Source organism: Rattus rattus, chromosome 6, assembly GCF_011064425.1.
Source record: "Rattus rattus isolate New Zealand chromosome 6, Rrattus_CSIRO_v1, whole genome shotgun sequence".
Classification (NCBI taxonomy): domain Eukaryota; kingdom Metazoa; phylum Chordata; class Mammalia; order Rodentia; family Muridae; genus Rattus; species Rattus rattus.
Window position 1 is genome coordinate 141,730,475 of NC_046159.1, and position 15,236 is coordinate 141,745,710.

At 35.2% G+C, this 15,236-nt stretch overlaps 1 pseudogene; it reads left to right on the top strand.

The window, feature by feature from the left end:
- The first annotated feature begins 1,741 nt into the window (after positions 1–1,741).
- On the top strand, positions 1,742–13,515 carry LOC116904479 (annotated as a pseudogene).
- The last annotated feature ends 1,721 nt before the right edge of the window (positions 13,516–15,236 follow it).

The following is a 15,236-nucleotide window of genomic DNA, read 5'->3' on the forward strand; positions in this document are numbered from 1 at the left end:
TCCCTCAGATTTAATGTCTTGTTCTATTTACACATGAAGCATACAGGATTTTTCCCCCTAGGCTAGAAAACTCAGAATAAATTAGACAATAAAGCAACTCTGTGATATGAAGAACACAGTAAACAGATCTTGGGAAAATAAATAATAGTTCATTTGATTTGGATTAATTGAGAAAATATGGTGTTTATATTTAGCCATTCCCCTACAAAGAATGATAACACTGTTTTGGATTTTATATGTCATTAAAAACGAATGGAAATCAATTTTAATATTTCACATATGGGTGGTATGAACAGGATTTTATAGTAATTATGTTTTGCTATTTATCACTTTAAAAGCACACTAATCAAAATCCTCATAGCAAAAATATTTTTATTTTAATTTGTCAAAGTTAATTGCAAAATAGACGTGAAAGATATGAGAAACAGCGTGGTAGTTGCTCACATAATGCTTTGATGGATTTCAATCTACTGCTTGCTACAGAGTACCTTTCCTAGATATGTATCATGGCCATGTAAATCTCTGTATACAGTCCCTCAGATTCAACGTTTATCTACATACAAACGTGCTTTTCTTTTATAATCAATAGTTTTGTGAATTTCACAACTAGTACACAGATACATCTTTTAAAATACATTCCATGACAATAAATTTTAAACCAGAATGAAATGTTTTCTTAGAGATAATGAAAGAAAAAAAAATCAATGCTGGATCTTCTGTAACTATTTCAGTTACATAATATCAAATTGAGTTCATGTTTATTTTGGTCAATGCAGCAAGCAGGTGTAGCCTGAAGATAGGCTAGGATGAGCCAAATTAACTAAAATGTGTCTTTACATAATTACTTTCTTAAATACCATAAGCCTTCCTAGTATGCTTTATATTAAACATATTTTACATATTGGAGAACAGTCAAAAAGTGCAATTGTTCATAGTAACTATTCAGACAGGATAGTGTGTGAAGTAATGCTTACAATTGTATTTTTCTTTAAAACATAGCACTAAGTATTTTTATCACTACTAAAGATTCCATTCCCTGAATTACCAAGGATAAACATTTGTCATATATCTGACACAAACACTGATAAATTGTGTGAAAACATAGAGAACTTTGGTTTGGGAAACATTTGAGACCAAACCTCGAAAACAGTGACTTTCAATAAATTTTGTTCTATTTTGATAGGAAGGTGATTTTACTCAATTAGCAATTTAAAACTCCTCTTAAAGGGTCAAATACCTTAATAGGCACATCGTATAATTATGGGCCAAGGACACAGTGTTAAGTGCTGAAGCAATGAAAGATGTAATGACAAAATTTTTGCTGCCAAAGAGTCTCCCTTTTTATACAGTAGAATGGGGTTATTCAAGGTCGCTTAGGACAGGTCCTAAGGGGGTACAAATGGATTCAGAGTCCATACAGTATTTGTAAGGATGTAACTGTGAAGATAAAAGTAAGTATGATTGCTGAAGTACAACGAATGAAGGCATTATGTGCCTAGAGTCTTTCCGAGTAGGTTGCGTTAGAATAACCAAAAGTGGTTGCGCATGGATGGATGTGGTGGGTCTTATGTCAGACAGTAGAACAGCAATGGACCAGACTGCAACAACTTCTTCACTGTCAAATATAGGTCAATTTTCATTTAACACAATTAAGTATAGATGACTATAGGTAATCTCTCTATTCACATGATAGATCATTTATTTATTTATTTATTTATTTATTTATTTATTTTTGTTAAGCATGCAGGTGGCACTTGAAAGGTGCCAAGTCACGTGCAAAAAAGCAACCGCTAGGTGGCAGAACTGCACTATTATCTCTGTAGGAATCCAGACGCTGAACCCTACAGATACATCTCCAGAGCAGGTTGGCTCTGGTCCGACTTTAGATATCTAAGACTGAAACTTCAGCGGCCTCCATTCCAATGGCTGTTGACGGAATGGGCTGTCGTTGAGTGAATATTGCACGGAAATATTCTGTCTCTTTGATTATGAATACAATAAAAACACATCAACAGAGCAACACATTTTTATATAACTAACTCCTAACTTAGCAGAACACAAAAAAATAATTTAAGCTGTCCATCTAATTTTCACTTGCGAATGTTTTCTGCAACTATTATAGAATGTATCCACCACAATATGGTTCATTATCGCAGTAGAAAACAAGGGACCTGATGGTATTTTTTTCAGCAAACTCTTAGATTGATTTACTTGCCTAACCTACCAACTGGCTGTTACTGTGTAACAGTAACACACAAGTAGTAGATATACTTGACTGCTTCTTGAGTTTTCTCATGCTTTTTTTTTTTATAGAGCATGCTGATCAGAGCTCAAGGAAGACGCAGTAACTTCGAATTTGCCAGTGGAGAAGAAGCTAGTGTAGAGAACAGACTGCTAAAACTTATTAGTTTAAGGTCTAGTAGTACAAAGTTTATTTTTCAGTGTAATGTAAATGTCTGTTTAAATTTGGGCAGTCTCTATATTTAGTTGTGGAGATTTATTATTTTTCTCTCTTATTTAATGGTATATTGATCAAGTTCATTCATTTGTTAAATATTTTGATTGATTGTCCATTATTAATTTGATTAACTGTGTTGAAACATGATCCTCAGCTGATATAATCCTTATTTTATTCCAACTTTGTATCATTGAACAGTGATAATTAATACTCCAAAGACACAATCAATATCTTATAGTCCTGATGATGTCTAAGATAGCTTTAGAAATGAATTACAGGACTCATTTATAGACTTTTCCAGTGGGAAAAATCCAGGGGATTAAGTGGATGACAACTAATTTGAATGTGTATGCAAAGGCTTGCATACATATAATAAATTAAAAGATTCCTTATGAGAAACTTGTGTTAATTCTATCAGTTTGCCTTCTTACTGACCATAAGTCATATGAAATGAAGACCATTATGATTACATTTGTATTGCTGGAGAGAGCTTTTGACTCTTCAAGATAGAATAATGAATACACACCATACATACACTAAACACACATGCATTAGAATCCCAAAATAACAAATACTAGTGACTTAACTCTTCAAATTACTCACAAATAAAAAGGAGTAGAAATAATTATGAAACAAGATTCTTTTTGGAGATTGGTTATTTCCTCTGACCTGTTGCACACTGCAGTGTCTGGGACTTGCTACCTTCTGGTTGAACTTGCATTATCAATCAAGACTGAATTTTCTCTTTATGAAAGAACTACTCAAGAAGAAATTAAAGTGCTAGTGGTGAGTGTGTTCTCTAAGGCTGAAATCCTTTTCTGTCCTCGCATCTTCCTTCTGCCCTTCCCTTCTCCTTTTACTCCCAAGTTCTCTGATACTCTATTAAAGTGAGGCAAAATTATAAAAAGCTTTACAGAAAAATACATTTCTGTGCTTCCCCGTCCATTTCCTTATACTAAAATCATCATAAAATAACAAAAACCTATGCATGTGCATCTTATAAGTTTTATGGGGGTTTTGTCTGTTGTTGTTATTGTTGTTGTTGCTAAATAATAAAGCTTTCTGACTTTGGTTCCTGTAGATTAGAATTTCAGTCCTCTGAACAAACTAGTCAATGTGATTTTAATTTTTTTTAAAAAAAAGATGTAGCTTTTTCTATTTTTGAGGATTTCATAGATGTACATAATAAATTTTTTTCACCTAACCCTCATATTCTCTGTATAGTCCAAACACACCCCCTTTCAACGTCATGACTTTAAAAAACTGTTATCCATTAAAAAAATCCACTGGAGTCACGCCAAAATTGTGCCATTGGAACTGTCTTGTCTAGTAAGTGGATAAGGCAATATACAGGTTCCAGGACTGTGTAAGTCCCTTGATACCTTTTCTTTCCCAGTAGCCTCCAGAGTGTATTCCAGCACAATGAAAGCTAGGCAGCAGGAAGCAAGTTTTGGGTCAGTTTTAGATTGATTTCTCCATGCCCTATTGTCAAAGAATGTAGCATCTTCAGCGACAGGGTGTTACCATGTAGTTATGATGTGTTACCAAGAGCAATAACAATTTGCTGTGTTGTTTTGGGAACTCCCTGACCAATAGCATGTAGGAAGGTATCCTTAATAATCAATGTCATCTGGGAGAGTTATTGCTGGGTGATTCTGTTTGATCTCCCCACACATTTTCTCTTCCTTTAAGATGGAATTTGAAGTTAGCATAATACCTAGTAGGATTCTATAAAGTTTTTCCATAAATCTTTAGTTTGGGTTAACCCTCCACAACCTCTCCTATCCCCTAACCCTACCTCCATTTCTGCTTAAAATTTCAACCCTCATATTGCCTTAACTTCTATACCACATGTTATATTATCTCAACAATTATTTTTTAAGTTTGTTTTTGAGATAATTGGTTTTATTTTTATTTGTGAATACTCATGTCTGTCTATGTAAGTATAGGGCATTTGCCTGAGGGTTTCTGTGAAGGCCAGAAGAGGATGTCAAATCCTTTGAAACTAAGGTTCCAGGCTGATGTGATCAACCTGGTATGGTTGGGAACCAAGCTTAGGTCTTCTCAAAGTAGCAAGAACAGTCAACCTCTGAGCCATTTCTCCAGACACCTGAAATGTGTTTTTCACTGAATATAAAATTCTTTTCCCTGGTGTAAAATATTAAATAACCTCTTCATTATCTTAAGGAAGACAGAAGTATATTTTGCGTACATGACCATCTGACTTCAGAGTACAATGCTATGAAATGAAAGTTCTTTGTATTGCTTTCCTCATTTTTTCATTTTACTTTAGTGACAGCTGCACACAAGTTTTTGTATCACAAAGCCAATACTGGAGTACATGAATGTGAATTGCATCTGATGATATGGTTCTGGGTGGAAATCATGATGCTTTGTTCAAAGAGCGTCTATAAAGTATTCACTACCCAGCATCATCAATGAGTACATCTCAGATTCAGCCTACTGACTTATGAACAAGCTCACATGGTAATAGTCACCATGTTGTTGTTATGAAGAGATGCCTAAGACATCTCATTTATTTGGATCATTGCTTTGGAGACAACTGTTCTTGGTCTCTTGGCTCCACTCATTAGGGCCTGCATGAAATATTGCATCACAGTTGGAATATGTCACATAGCAAAGCTCAGTTTACGGAAGCCAGAACCAAAGAGAGGAAGACAATATATCTCTAAAGGCATGTCCTAATGTTTTTTCATTAAGCTTGATCCTTTAAAAGTTTTCTGCATTCCAATAATGCCAACAGGCCTGTGATTAACTCATTAACAAACACATATTTGAGGACATTCAAAATCTAATCCTTAGGAAACATGTTTGATGAGAACTAGATCATATCTTTAAAAGTTTCTGGTAAATGTATGTTCTATTCTTCTACTAACAAGCAACAGCATAAGCCATTATTCTTAGCCATTTCTCATTGTCACAGTATGCCTACAAAGATTCTGGCACAAAAATGGAAATCAGAGTGTAGCCTGGGTAGAAGGTAGAATAAGTTTTATGAATATCTCTACATTGGAGAGCCTTCTAAGAACTGTATACATTGTAAACACATATACATTTCAGAATGTGTATATATATATATATATATATATATATGTGTGTGTGTGTGTGTGTGTGTGTGTGTATGTGTGTGTGTGTATTAGAATTTAATCCAATTTGGGTGTGCATATTTAACAAACATTTCATATGTGTGTAACAGGATGCCTATTTATATCATTTTATAGAACTTTAATAGTCATTAAAATCATCACATGGATCCATTATTTCCTTTGTGGTTGCATAATGAAGGTATTTTAATTTCACCATTCCTGATTTTACTTTAATGGTTAGAATACTTCAATAAAGAGGAAATTCATTCAAATTTTATCAGTATGTGGTTACCCTCAAGGAAGAGATAAAGGCTTTATAGATTCTTCATTATTGATCAGTTTTAAAAATAATATCAGCCAATATGGCCAATCCTCCAACAGTTCTCATGGGTTCAAATATTTAAATACACTTATGTTTCAATTCATTGCAGTTTTTATCTTTGATGATGCTTGATTTTTTTTTGCCCTTGTATGATGAGAGCTCTTTTTGCTGCTTTCTGATTGGTAAACTCGTCAGGTTCTTGAGGTAGTCACCGTTAGTTTTTGGTGTCTACCATGAAAAGTGCTTTTTGGAAATTTTGTCCATTTCCTGTTTCAGACTGTGAATCAGTCTTGCTCCCTAGAAGACTTTTGTCATTGTTTGTTTATTTTATTGTTTCATTTTGTTTTGTTTAGCATAAAATCATGTTTATAATGATTAGAAACCACCATCTGTGTGAAGACTATCTTCACTGTTGGTTATTGGTTGGCTTTTCAGACACGAGAAATATGGTTTTGTAAAGACCAACTTTATAAATTTACACCAATACATACATTTTATTTTTATTTTTTCCTTTTAGTGAAAATAGGTTTCTTTCTCATACAGTATATCTTGATTACAGTTTGTTTTGTCTCTGCTCCCACCCGTTCTCCCTACCTTCCCTATCATCCCAGTTCACTTCCTTTCTGTCTCTCATTAGAGAAGAGTAGGCTTCTCAGATAAAACCACACAACTCAGCAAAATATATAAGAGGATAAACAAAAAAATCCATCACATTGAACCTAGACAAGGAACATTGGCAGAAGCAAAAGAGCCTTAAGAGAAGTCACACGAATCAGTGATTCCCATACTCAGAAGACATACTAACCTGAGAACTAAAAAATCCAAGCAGAGGAGCTGGGGCAGACCCGCTATTTAATTTTGGTAAAGACACCTTTTACTCATTTCTATAGACTTGCATAGTACTCCAGTACAATGACAAACTGCTTTAGTTAGGATTTTATTGCTGTGAAGAGACACCCTGACCACAGCAACTCTTATAAAGGAAAATTTTAAACTGGGGCTAGCTTACAGTTTCAGAAGTTTAGTCCATCATTGCTATGGCAAGAAATACAGCAGCATACAGGCAGATGTGGTGTTAAAGAAGGAGCTGAGACTTCTACATCTTAATATCTAGGTAACAGAAGGAGAATGTGACATACTGGGCAGACATGAGCTTATAAGACCTTGAAGCCTGCTTTCACAGTGACATACTTCCTACAAGGCTATAACTTTTCCAACATAGCCACACTTCCTAATTGTGCCACCTCTTCTGGGTCAAGCATTCATATACATTAGTCTATGGGGGGCATTCCTATTCAAACTACCACACAAAGTATATTTTAATTAATCTACTCTTCTGTATTTATTATAGGAAGAGTCTTATACCCATCTTCTTAAATACTTGCTAGCGTACACTGTGCTTCCATATTATAAATGTAATTACCACATTAAATGATGAAGATCTGCACAATTTGTCAAATGTTGACTCATTAAATTTTCTATCATGTTTCTATTTTACATCAGTATAAGTAATTCATGAGAATATCTGTTTCACTTACACTGTCCCCACAATATGATGCCAAGAGTTTTGATATTTTCTAATCTTTAGGTGAGAAATGGAAAAGGTTTGGCTCCAGTATACTTTCAGTTGGACTGACTTATACTGAGCATTTCTCAAGGGGTTAAATCACACTAGCCTTTTCTTATATACTATAAAGTGTTCTGTTACATATTCCCAATTTCTCTTTTTCTTTTGTATTTTTAGAAGCTTGCACATTAGTGTGTTTAATATTATATGAGTTAGTTAGCTCTTATATACCAATTTTTAATTGTTATTAATAATGCAGTGAGTATTATTTTCCTATGACACAGTTTTGTTTATAATATATTTTTTCAATTTAGAATATTTGACTTTGTGTATAATTATTTAAAATAGTTGAACTTTGTTGAATGGAGTCACTTAACCTTCTTTGTTTTATTTGCCTGTAGAGCCAGGTGTTATAGAGAAGATGAACCATCATTTAGATGATCATAGGCATATAAAGTCTGAGGACAGAATCTTATCTACTTATCTATTTTGTTTTTCACATAACAAAAACCATACATGCTATGAACAAATTTATTTCTTTTCTCATTCTTTTCCTTTTATACTTCTGTTGTCTCTCTGTATATAAACTTGACAAAAAGTTTAAAATAGACTAGGTAAGAATTTTTCAAGCCATAAATGAATAAGAAGGAATTTAGTGACATAAGACTGTGTATTAGGTTACAAACAGCTAAGCACATTTTTCCTGAAAATACCACTTTTTGAATTCAGTATATTTATAGGATAGAATAAAAATGATTTTAATAGCAATGAAAACTCTCTACACCCAAGGACAATTTTTTCTGTTTAAAAAATATTGCTGATGTGTGTGCAAACTTGTAAACTTTGTAAGTTTCTCAGAAAATTGGAAATAATTCTACCTCAAGACCCAGCTGTAAGACACTTGGGCACATACCCCAAAGTTGCACCACTACACTACCAGAAGATGCTCAACTATGTTCATAGCATCTTTATTCATAATAGTTAGAGACTGGAAACAACTCAGATGTCCCTCAACTGCAGAATGGATAAAGAAAATGTACATGTAAAGAATGGAATACTGTTCAACTATTAAGACAAAAGCATCATAAAGTTTTCAGGCACACGAATAGAACTTGAGAATACCATCCTAAGTAAGGTAACCCAGAGCAAAAAAGATATGTAGATATATACTAAATTGAGTGGTCATTACTTGGAAAGTACAGGATCACCATGCTATAAGCCATAGACCCAAGGATACTGGATAATAAGGAGGTCTCAAGGGTGGTTGTTAAAATCTCATTCGGAAGAAACTAAATATTTATTGGAGGAGGATGGAGAGAAAACTGGGTAGGAAAAGAATAGAGGAAGAAACAGGAATGAAAATCAGGTGTGGGAAGAGGGCTGGGAATGAGAATGAAAATCAGTGGCAGCGGCATCTCTGGTAACTTGCTGGAAACTTGGGAGAGAAGAAGATAAGAGGAGACTATAGGGGTGACTGTAGCTGAGATTCCTACCAGAAGAGAATATAGAGTTAAGTGACTACCTCCTGTAGCTAGGCAGAACTTCGAGATAAGGTAGGGGAACACCGATCCACCCATAAAGCCTTCAACCCAAAATTTGTCCTACCTACAAGATGTGCAGTGATAAAGATGCAGCCAATCAATGACTGTCCTAACTTGAGACCCATCCTATATGAGAGAACCAACCCTGATGCTATTAATGATACTCTGCTATGCTTGCAGACAGGAACCTAGCATAAATGTCTCCTGAGAGGCTTCTAGCAGCAGATGGAACAGGGGCTGTCTCAGTCTCTGTTCCGTACCATTGGATCATTTTCCCTCTTCCTGTCCTGTCTGGTTGGGCCTCAATGCCCAGACCTGCTGGAAATAGATGCCCTAGGGTGGAGTAGTACTCAAGGGGGCACATCATCTTCTGTGAGGAGAACAGAAGGGGTCAATAGTGGGAGGGATTTGTAAGGATGGGATAGGGAAGAGAGGAAGGATGGGGCTGTGGTCAGAATGTAACATGAATGAAAACTTCACAAATAAACAAAAAAGAAGTGGTATGGAGTAGGATGGTTTTGGAGATGAGGAGAATCTGAGAAGAATTAGAGGAAGGGAAACCATGATCAGAATATATTGCACTAAACAACTTAATTTCAATAAAAAAACAAAAAGGAGACCAGCATCACTGAGGCGAAATCTTCTGGGAAGTATTTTCTGAGAACACACAAAAAGCTGTGTTGTAGAGACAGATCTTTTGCTGGCAGCTGTTGTAAGAATCACTTAGGTGTTACTGGCTTTGAAGGTATGAGGGGGTCATGAAGAGCAGCTGAGGCTAGGCATTCCAAGAGTCCAGGAAAAACCATAGAGAAAAATACACCCCCACTGGCAATTTGAGGTCCAGGACTAAAGGCATCATACAAAGAAGTTGAGGCTTGTCACCATGAAGAGAACCCATGAAAGGATATTGGTGAACGTGTAGCCTAGTTTCTGTGGAAGAACCAAACATATTCTAGATGACAGTATCATGAGATGACCACCAAGAACATCAGCAGCAATAGAGTGGAGTCAGTCAGAGTTTAGGATGCTACAGAGGACAGAACTGGAGAACTGACCTTTGGAAGATCCCAGAAGATCATGTGTGGATCCCAGACTCTGGAACAAGAGACTGTGAAGATGAAGATGTTTTGGAAATCCCAAGATGTTAGAGATGCCAGAGCCGTAGTATACCTGCTGAAGAAAGCTGCTAACTGGAAATGAACCAGGTCAAGAGGAAGAATTGGGTTAACAAAGTTGAAAGGAGTTAGACATCAAACATGAAGATGCAAAGTTTACAGTTTGCTTTGTTCCAGTATTTCCTCGCTGTTTTGGAATGGTAATGTATATCCTGTGATGCTGGAAGTATGTGATTCACTTTTCAAATTAGATTTTATAGGGGATTATAGTTAAGAACTTACATGAAACTCAGAAGATTTTGAACTTGGACTTTTAAACATTGTTAAGACTGTGATAGACTCTGGGGATTTTTGATGTTAAACTAAATTCATTTGCATTATGTTATACCTACCAACTCCTGGGAACGTGTATTGGATATAGTGGTTAGGGTAGATATGGTTCCCATAGATTCATGTCTTTGAATGTGCTTGGCCCAGGGAGTGGTCCTGATAGAGGGTGTGGGCTTATTGGAAAAGGTATGGCCTTGTTGGAGGAAGGTGGGGTTTGAAGCCTCCAGTGTTCAAATTCTGCCCAGTGTAGACAATACTCTCTCTTCCTGGCTGCCTGGAGATCAAGATATAGAACTCTTGGCCCCTTCAGCACCAAGTATGCCTGCATGATATCATGCTTCCTATCATGGACTGAACCTCTGAAACTGTAATCCAGCTCCAATTAAATGTTTGTCTTTATAAGTATTGCCTTGGTCATGCTGTCTCATCACAACAATAGAACACTAAATAAGAAACTCGAAAAAAATAACATACACCAAAATGAAAACAAAAACAAAATCCATGTTACAGAAAACAACCAAGAGTAGAAAGTTCTTCAAAAGCTTTGCTGATAGTAAGGATCACAGTGAAATGACTGTGGTAATCATCATTTGAAGTAAGTATGCAGAATGAATATTGTAGGAGACTGTCTTAGATGTTGGAAATAAGAGTATGAAAAGTACTTCTACTTCACTTTAGACTTTGTTTTATTTCTTGAGTCAAGGTCTCATTAAGATGTCTCAAGCTGGCCTTGGATTTGTGTTTTTCCTAGTTCAGACTCTGGGATGGAATAGCATGCTGTCCTTTTGTACTTACTGTTAGATATGCTTGAGGGCAAGTAAATAATTGGTGTTTCTTTTTGAATATATTCTGGCTAATAAATGACTTATAGCAAGAAAAATGGGGAAGGATAACATGTGAATGTATACATTCCCATAAAGTCTTAATAAACACAATACATTTCAAATTTTCAATTTAAACCCTGACTTGGGAAAGTTTACTTAAAAAGTTGAATACATATTGGAGTAGTTTAACACAGAGTAATCAATATTTCAATAAGGGCTTTGTAGGGTGTGGTGGGTACAGTGATCTAGGTTAGAGTTTATTTACATAAGGATTAGCATTTATTAGATTTTTGTATAAGTTTTTTGATCTTTTTGTACAACATACTTTTATCTTTGATGAAGGGAGCCACTTAACCTCTTTTGCCCCTGTTCTGCCTTTAGAAGCAGGTGTTATAGAGAAGATGAGTCATCATTTAGATGGGAGGGAGATAAGGAACATATAAAGTCTGAAGACTTCATATAAGGGAATTTATTTTTCACGTAGAAAGCTTATTTTCTCTGAACAGATGTCTATTTCCTTTTCTAATTCTTTTCATTTTTCTTACTTCTGTTGTTTTTGTTTATAAAAAAGAGAAACATTAAAGAATTTCAATGGGAAAGACTTTCTTAAGTCTGATCCCCTACTAAATTAAAACAGGAATATTATAAATTGACTCATTTCCAGTTCACCCCTATCCTTACTCACTAACCATTATGACATTAAAGAAAAAACTTTCTCAAGATCATTTACTGGTACCCAAATATTCATAGATATGTGCTCATTTTCAGAAGCATTGCTCACTTACTTTCCACACAGGCCAATTCTTAGAGAAAACACTATCCTCTTCATAGAAACTAATAATTTCTGATAACCATGTAGGTTTGGGTGGGGCTGTTTTCCCACTTCCTTCATGGGATTTTGTCTGGCTTTAGATTGTATGGGCTTCAATTATACTTTCACAACTACTGTGAATTCGTATGTCCATCTGTCCTGCTGTATCCTGAAAATAATATTTCTTTATATTCATTTCCAACTCTTTGCCCTTGAACTATTCCCCATTCCCAGTTTGCCTCGATCCCTGTGCCATGGAGGTGGTATTGTCCTATTTATGTTCCCTATAGGGTTAAGTATTCTGTACCATGTCCTCTGTGTTAATTTACTGCAAACAGAAACTTCTTAAATGTGAAGTGAGAGACACATTTTTCTATGTGAGTGACAATATGCCATTAGGAGTCAGTTTAATACTACATCCATTTAGCAGTATAATAGGATTAGGTTATGCATTTTTTTGTTAAAATAACCTAATGGATGTTAGAAGTCAACAGATGAAGAAAAATGCTTATAATTCTCAGAGTGAGTGAGGCATCATTATAAAATGATTTGGGGATTCCTTATGTCTTCAATTTCATGTGTATAATGTAGTTATTAATACCGATACTATGCATGAATCAGGTTACCTAATATAATTCATCTGTTATGATTTCTACATAAAAGTTGAAAAACTGGTAGGTGATGGATTGTATCAAGATGAACCTGAACTGAATATCTCCTTGCCTACCACTGTCTGTCAGAAACTCATTGAAGGAGAGGATAAAACCAAGCGCCATATGTTATAGAAGGGCATGGCCACAGAAGTAGCTGTGGATGCTCTTGGTGAAGAGTGGAAGGATTATGTAGTTCTGATCAGTGGTGGTAATGAAAAACAAGGTTTTCCCATGAAGCAAGGCATTTTGACCCATGGCAGAGTACACTCGCTATTGAGTAAAGGGCAGTTTTGGTATAAACCAAAGAGAAATGGAGAGAGGAACTACTGTTCATGAATGCATTATGGATGCAATCTGAGTCTTCTAAACTTGATATTGTATAAAAAAAAGTAGAGGATAGACTGGGACTGACAGATACTACTGTTCCTCACCACTTGGTATCTAAAAGAGCTAATAGAATCTGAAAGCTCTTTAATCTCTCTAAAGAAGACTGATGTCTGCCAATATGTTGTCAGAAAGCCCTTAAATAGAGAAGGTAAGAAGTCAAGGTACAAAACACCCAAGTATAGATTCTTGTTACTCCACATGTCCTGCACACAAATGTCGATGTATTGCTTTGAAGCAATAACATACTGAGACAAAAGAGAAGTATGCTGCAGAATAAGCTAAACTTTTGGCCCAGAGAATGAAGGAGGCCAAAGAAAAGTGCCAAGAGCAGATTGCCATGAGAAGTAGTCTGTCCTTCCTGAGAGCTTCTACTTCTAAGTTTGAGTCCAGTCAAAAATAAGTCTTTAAGAACTACAAATAATCGTATCATAAAAAACGTCAAAAAAAGCTTACTAGGTTGCAAGCAGGCAGAGTACCAGGGTCTCTGTAGCTATGTGCCTTTGAACCTAGCTGAAAATGATCTATATTATAAAATATTCGTTCTTTTATAAAAATATTAAATACAATAAAATTCTTCAGTTCTTGATGTTTCCATGCTTTTGATAAACATTTCTTTCCCATATTTTAACTAAGTTTTCAAGTCAAGTGTTACCAAAATAATCCAGGGCCAAGTGTATGAGCAGTCTGTACTAGCACTATTCCACAGAAAAGGTGCAGAATGATTCTTTTTCATTTATTTTGTAGGAGAAAAAATACAAATGTGATTTGGTTCCTTTAAAAGCTAGATTTTTAACCTTCAGAATAAAACAGTTAATGATTTTTTATAGTTAATAATTTTAATAATTCAATTTCCTTTGCTTAAATATGATTTTGCCTCAAAACAAGCTTGTTTACACAGTGGGAAGAAGTGTAATTTTCCAATGTTTTCAGAGCAGTGACATCTGTAAACGTTCTCCTATTTCTCCATTCTTATTACACCCTGTAGGTTCAATTTATTTACATATAAAGATGCAAAGAAATGTGGCTGAGAGTACTGGTTCATACTAATGGGTAAGGTTGCTGGATAAAAGACGGGTATTTACGAGGAACACGAAAAATGGGATGTAAACTTCACCAGTTAAGTATGTTAGATATTACCTTCTTCATAGGTAATAGTATCTGAATCTAGTTTGTGCAAATAGTGAATGCTGGGGGAACAATTCTTTATATGACACAGAGAGCAACAGTCTACAAATTTCTTCCCAGAGTTCTATCATGACAAGCAGTTATGTACACACAAAAATTAAGTCAGGTTTTATGATCCTGAAGTATGCTACTTGTAGCATTCCCTTTTTGTTCTCAAAATGGGGAAATCACATGCAGAGTCAACTAAAGGAAGTAAAAAGTTTTATGTTGAACATCTGGACTATAGCTATAACTAGTTAGGTTACAACTAGATCTTAATAGAGAAGACACTTGATCATATTGGTCTTTATTCAAAAAATGAAATTATTTTTCTCACATAATATACCTGATTTCACTTTCCACTCCTTCTACTACTCCAAGTTCCTCACTCCTCCCCTCCCATCCGAACCCTTTCTGTCTCTCATTAGAAAAGATCAGGCTTCTAAGGAGTAATAGTAAAGTGAAATATAGCAAGAGAAAAGGTAAGCTAACTTATTGGAGTGGACAAAACAAATAGACTGAAAAGAGTCCAAGAGAAAGCACAGGAAACTGAGACTGACATGTTCACACACTAAGGAATCCCCTTAAAAACACAAAATTGGATTCCAAAATATGTATGTAAACACATGTAGAATAACAATAGATAAGAAAAAATCATAAAAAGTAAAAATCAGAATAAAATTGCAAAACAATTATATGTGTGTATATATGTAATATATGCATTTATTGTGCATATATTTTCTGTATGTATATAATCTTAAAGGAAAAGTCTGATGCAACATTGTAAACAAAGTCTCTTCAAAGATGCCATTGTTTGTTTTCTACATGCTATCTATTGCTGGGTATGAGGTATATATTTAAGAATACATTTTTTTTCCCAGTGAGACTCCCATGGAGGAAACTAACTTGTCATATTCAAGTGGTTATCAGTTAGAGATTGCTCCTGGGTTAGGGATA